At 33.7% G+C, this 6777-nt stretch overlaps 1 long non-coding RNA gene across 1 annotated transcript; it reads right to left on the bottom strand.

The window, feature by feature from the left end:
* Positions 1 to 703: 703 nt before the first annotated feature.
* LOC148579379 (uncharacterized) lies at positions 704 to 2988 on the bottom strand. Its single transcript, XR_015907266.1, has 4 exons — positions 2853 to 2988; positions 2707 to 2761; positions 2490 to 2618; positions 704 to 1012 (listed from the first exon to the last, which is right to left on the bottom strand). It is a non-coding gene; the product is annotated as an uncharacterized LOC148579379 (long non-coding RNA).
* Between the last annotated feature and the right edge of the window lie 3789 nt (positions 2989 to 6777).

Below are 6777 nucleotides of genomic sequence, written 5' to 3' on the forward strand. Positions count from 1 at the left end.
AAGCAAACAAACCAGAGTAAAAGATATGTTTTCGTAACAGCAGACGCCAAATGAGAAACCTTAGCTGACAAAATAAGAAGGGGAGAGGCTGACAAAACCTTCATCTATTGTAAACATAAAACCATTAGAAAAATTGAACGATCCATCATTGAAACTCTAATGTAATTTAAAAAGGGGATAGGCTGCATAGCACCAACATAATAACTTACAGCAAATAAGGTAAGAATGTAAGCCCCGGCAGCTACTCCCATGCACATTACTGCATTAAGACTGCAGACAAAAAGAATGTTGGGGTGAGATTGCCTTCTCAAAACGAACAACTGCCAATATTCAAAGCCTAATGGAAATTGGTGTAAACTAATTTTCTTTATGTCATTAAATGGAAATCAATTACAGATTAAGCTTGAACTTACTCACCCAAAAAAGTTGAGAACCTCGGCTATTTGATCTGCTAGGTCGTCAACAGAAAGAATTGGATAATCTGGAATGTAACACCCTACCACACAAAGCTTTACGCTTAAGTCGTAAAACAGAGGTGATGTGGTATTACGACCTCTAAAATAAAATAAGTACATATAATAGCAGAAGAGTTATAATATGCTAGGAGCCTTGAAGGATAGGGAAAATAAAAATCGCGAGATAAAAGCGCAACGCTCAAGGAACGAGTTAACTTGCATGCTAAGAAAACTGTAACTGTCAAACATAAGATAACAGAAGTAGGAATAGAGTGCCAAAGATACAAAATAACAAGCTCCTAACTCAGCCTGCGAAGTCAAGACTGGCCGGAGAATATTTACACATATATACATACATATCCAAAACCCAAAAGTACATACACACAATCCTGCCTCTCCATAAACCTCTAAGAGGATCAAAAAGGACAAGTTATGCGGAGAGAAAGCTAAGTACATATATATACATCACTGTACAACAAAACTATACAACAACACTATCCAGTAACCCCTCCGCTTTAAGAGTCCAGACGCCTAACGAGATGGCTCCCGACCTGCATCTGAAAAACAACAACATAGTATGGAATGAGAACCGGAGGTTCTCAGTATGGTAAAGGTGCCACACACATAATATATAAGGTCCTGGGAATGCCAGAGGCAATCCTAGAACGCCGACACTCAGATTGTAGAGCTTAAAGTATTAAACAGAAGCCATAAAAGGTGGTTTCCTAAAAATATTTAATCCTAACTCAACTTAACCTTAAATCTAAGTCCTATACTGCCATTCCTCCATACCTCCAATTCCATCATGCATTTTCACAGACAAATAAACAGATAAAGGCAAACACAAGAAAGTTACAACTACTGCAGGTAACAAATACACATTTAGCATGACAAATACAGATAGGCATACCCAATTAGAGCACAAGCAAGTAATTCAAGTAATATGCATATGATGCATGCCTGTCCTATGGCTGATGAGGCTCATCTGTCGGTTATCCAGCCAACCCGACAAGTCTGAATTGTCCTTAGACTGTCCCCCGACATGCATCCCCAAGAGTCTATGCATAGATTTTTCTCAAATAATCAATATTGCTCAATGGGGGTAACATTCCCGGGAATTTATATAGTGCCCGGTCACACTTACGTCGTAGGGTCAACAGAGTATCGAGTTTTCAACCTGGTACACGTGGTGGCAAGCCACGGCACTTAATCCAGGGAATCTCGTATCTCAGATTATTCAAATTCATAAGCCATATAAATAATTCAATTATAATTCATCAACATCCACATCATTCTCAATTGCATCTCATTCATCATCATACATTAAACATATTCAATCCTTATCCTTCATTATATCACACCTCCCATTCCGTCCATCAATAGTTCCAATTCAAAACATAAGTCATTCTTTTCTAAATGAATCAAACTTAAAACATGCTCATTTTCTTAATAACTCAAAATCAAACCATATAACCTTTGAATCTAAATCTTTCTAGATAATCATATAACAAAATCTCTAATCTCTAATTTTTATAAAATTTCGGCAGCATCTCCTCTAAAACTCGGACTTTGCCACCCTGTTCGGGTCCAAACCTGTATTCTTTTCAATTCAACATTTCCTTCCTCATTATCATAACAATCTCCACAAAAAATCTACCTCAGATCAACAATTAAACTCATACAAAATTCAAATCCAACAACCAAAATTCAACTAAGAGTCATAGTTCACAAATCCTAGGCTTTTAACACAAAATACCTCAAATCAATAATTCATCGAATCGTTAATTAATCAACAAGCACCAAACCAACCATGTTCATCAACAATAACATTCAACTATAATTCTCTCCAAATTAACATAACAACATTCACCATCCAAAATTAATAACTAATTATCCAATAAACTTCAACCAATTATATTCATCGACAAATTACTAAATATTAAATATACACTTGCATTCCAACTTATCCTATGGTCATCTAGCCTAAGTTTTCACAGAACATTATATATTAAATGCAAGAAACCTAAACCATACCTTAGCCGATTTCCACGTAACGACCAAAGCTATTTATTCAAAACCAAGACAACCCCTCAAAACTCAACTAATCCGCTTCCTCCAAGTTCCAGTATTCACAATTTCAAGCTCCAATTATTTATTTTCAACCTAATACACATTCATAATACATATATACCCAATTTAATACTCAAATCTCAAATTTAATGAAAATAAAATAGAATTATCGTATCCTCACCTTACCCAAGCTTCACATAAGCAAGAGTGAACGTTTCTCTCAAGCTAATTGGATCCTAAAACATCAAAAATCAAAGAAATTTAATATTCCCACTTAAAATTTGAAAATTGGGGGAAGATGAAGCTGAGAGTGATTAAACAAGTTACCTATGAAATTGTTCCGATAGAAATGTAGAGCTCGACGCGGTGAACGCGTGGCCGCAAACGGTGCGGCGATTGGAGCTCGGACGGAGAAGTTACGGGGATCGGAAGTTAACGTAACAATTTTGACGTTCTTCCTTTCTTCTCCCTGATGCTCTTCGACGCTGCCAAAAATGGGGAGAAGAAGAACGTGGGTTCACTTAAAGGGCTGGTCCGGTTGGGCCCGGTTTGGGCCCGGTTCAACCGGTTCGGCCCGTTCGGTCTAATTTTGGATCGATTTCTTCGAAATTGGTGTCAAAATTCTCGTTTCGATGAGCTCTATCCTAATTTAATATAATATTCACATTTCTAATCTTCCTTATTAAAAATTAATTTATTGACTAATTATCTACTAATTTAACCGGGGTTTACATGGAACAATCTCAGGAGCTCCCAACTGCAACAACTCTTGAACAAAGTACAAGATGATAAGAAAGCAAGAACTTAAAATATTATCAATGAAGGAATTTATAACAGTGAGGAGATATATACATCAAGTAACACTGCAAAACAATCAAACACAGCTTAACATGATGAGCACAAAACAATCAAACACAGCTTAACATGATGGAAGCAGGAAATGAATGCTTAATTTACAAAGAGTTGAAGAAACTGGGATCAAAGAACTTCAAAATCAAGAGGAGTAACATATTAAACCTTTTTTCTCAACCTTCTGCCTGCCATTCATGGCACTTTCCTGAAACAAAGATCACGAAAATAATTAGGAAACATCAAAACCAAAAACAAATTACAAATAGAACATGATGCTTCTTAATTAAAAAACAAATAATCGCAGAACCTCCCCTAATCAGAACAAATTCAACATAACAACAACAAGGATCAGTAACAAATTCAACTCAACTCAATTATCCAGCAACAAATTCTACTTCCAGCAACAACCACATTTATGATATGTTCAGCATCAAATTCAACTTACAGCTGACAACAAATTCTACTTCTAGAATTCTAGCAACAAATTCAGCTATGATAACTATGATAACTTTCAGGCAACAACAAAAACTTAAACTATGATAACTTTCAGGAAGCAACAAAAAAACTTCAACTCTCCAAATATGATTTACAGCAGATTAACATTAGCTAAATCATAATTTCAGCAACAAACTCAACTTTGAGCAATAAATTCAAGATGTACTAATAATTTATAGCAATAAAATTGAAAGAGGAATAACAGGGCTGAAGATGAAACTCACATAGGCAGAGAGACGAAGCAAGCGTTGATGGAAGACCCGAGCCGAAGCTGAAACCCTAAACCCAGACTCAGGGCCGAGGAAGCGTTGATGGCCGAAGCAGGAAGGCGAGCTTACAAACTATGATAGAGCGCGACAGAGCTTGAGCGGCGATGAGCTTGAAGCGGCGACGCGAGCTCGAGGCGGCGATGAGCTTGAAGCGGCGACGCGAGCTCGAGGCGGTGACGTGCTTGAGGCGGCGACGTGAGCTTGAGGCGGCGACGAGCTTGAGGCCGTGACGAGTTTGAGGGGGCGACAGAGCTTGAGGCAGCGACGAGCTTGAGGGGGCGACCAAAGCTTGAGCGGCGACGAGCTTGAGAGGGCGACCAAAGCTTGAGGAGCCGGCGATGGGCTTGAGGGACAGAGTGGCGAGAGAAGAGAGAGGTGAGATGGGTTCTGATTCTAGGTTAGGGCACCACGCAAAGAGGGTAAGTGAGGGAGAAAAGGAAACAAAAAATTACTAAGTGTTTGTGAGTTGTGTTAAATTTTTTTGCACTAGATACATTAGGCATCACTTTTAAAATGCACCTAAAACTTAACAAATAGGCTACCATTTAAAAGCGTCTCCTTTGATACGAAAAGTGAACCTATAGATATCAACCTACGGCTACGCTTTATAAGTGATTTCTATAATACCTAAGGCTACACTTTTTAAATGATGCCACAATTGTGTATCCTTTTCTCTTATAAAAAGGCAACACGGAGAAAAGCGTAGCCTATTCATAGAATAGGCTACGCTTTTCAAATGTAGCTTAAAAAAGTGTGACTGAATGGGTATTTTTCTTGTAGTGTCATAATATATTTTCTCTAACCTTAAGTCATGTTTACATCAATACAATGAGAATGATAAGTATCGGCTACTTAAATTAGGATTAATAAGTCACACATTTAAATTTAAACTACAACATTAGACATGAAACAAGCATCATAAACACATAAAATCACATAAAAATATAAATAAATTAATTTAATGTATATCAATATAAATTTATTAGAGATCTATTAAATCAATATCACATTATTAATTACTTTAAACACATTTTAATTTGTTCTCAGTTGCATTCTTATTTCAAGTATAAACAAAAAAAATTGGATACATTTATCTAAAAGAGATTGAGTACATTTACATTAGTACTTTTTTTAAATATTAAAATAAAAAATTAAAAAACATTTCTTGACTTGTTTTAAATTAATTTATTTTATCTTATTTTTTTCACCAAACTTTTTGAAAAATGTTAAGGATTCAAAAAAGTTAAAAAATCACTGGTGGTCACAATTAATCTCTTTTATGACAAAACTTTAAATGCAAGTTATGGAAGACAAAAATAAAAAATAAAATAACCAAGACAACAATAATATCATAAAAGAATATGATAGTAAAACATAAAAAAGAAGATTGAATGTTGTAAAAAAAAGAACCAAAATTAATATTTTTCTTTTTTGTTGAAGAAAAAGAAAGAAAAAATGAAACAAAAGAAAAAGAAGATGAAACAAAGAGAAGAAATCATTCGAAGTTCTTCTATAAGATAAGAAGCAACGGTCTTAAAAGCTGTTACAGTTGTCGCACGATCTCCAAAACACTCTATTAAAATATCTTCTTTTAACTTTTTCTAATTATTTATTATTTATTTATTTAAGATGATCGGAACCATTTATATTATCAAGAGTTTAGATTATGTTACTTTTTTTCTAAAGTAAGTGAATAATTTCAGACGAGTCAAATTCTAATTATTCTAATAGTCCAAACTTATCTACTTAATCTAATTTTCTTTAACGATGGAGTAATTGAGCTTGCAAATAGGACTATTTCTCCTGTTAAAACTAAAACTTATGTTGTTTATGTTATTAAAAGTGAAATGTTTATCAATGATTGTATGTGTTTCTTTTAAATTAGAAAAAAGTGATAATTAGGTTCGTGAAGATTTTGACTTTTGATTAATTAGTCTCTAAAAAAAAGGTATTGATTTGATCTTTTAGAATAACAAACGGTGAATACATGATATTTTTATATTAATTCATCAACTAAAATTTAACGGTGATGTTTATATATTGTTAATTATTCTAATGTGTCTATTTATGAAAGAGATTTGGATCCTCTAATTTTTAAATTTCACTTTAGAGGGTAAAGTGTGATTTCTTACCATTTATTTTATAAATGGGACAAAGAAAAAATATGAAAGAGAAACCATTCAAGGGTGAGAGGTCACACTTTACTCTTTCAAGTGAAAATTTAAAATTTAAAGGATCTAAATTCTTATGAAAGATAGGCATGCAAATAATAATTTTTGAAGCGAAACTTCACTTGTTTTGATAAGATTTGTGATAAATAAAGAGCATTGATAAAGAGTATATAAAAATTCAAAAGACAATAAATATTTTATTATCTAAAGCTATATTGTTTTTATACTCATGTGACAATAACAAAATATACACCACTATAACTAACGAAATATATAGACAATTTCATTTTATTTTATTTTGTACTATTTATTAATAAAAGAACATATCTTCTATTTATTATTTTAAAAGACCTAATTAATATTTTTTTTCAAAAATTAATTAGTGTAAAATTAATATTTTTAAGAAATGAATTGTTACTCTATTCTTTGAATTATTTTGATGATCGTAGGAACTCTGGAAGCCTA

The sequence above is a fragment of the Arachis ipaensis genome, chromosome B10, assembly GCF_059453495.1.
Source record: "Arachis ipaensis isolate K30076 ecotype BB chromosome B10, ASM5945349v1, whole genome shotgun sequence".
NCBI lineage: Eukaryota > Viridiplantae > Streptophyta > Magnoliopsida > Fabales > Fabaceae > Arachis > Arachis ipaensis.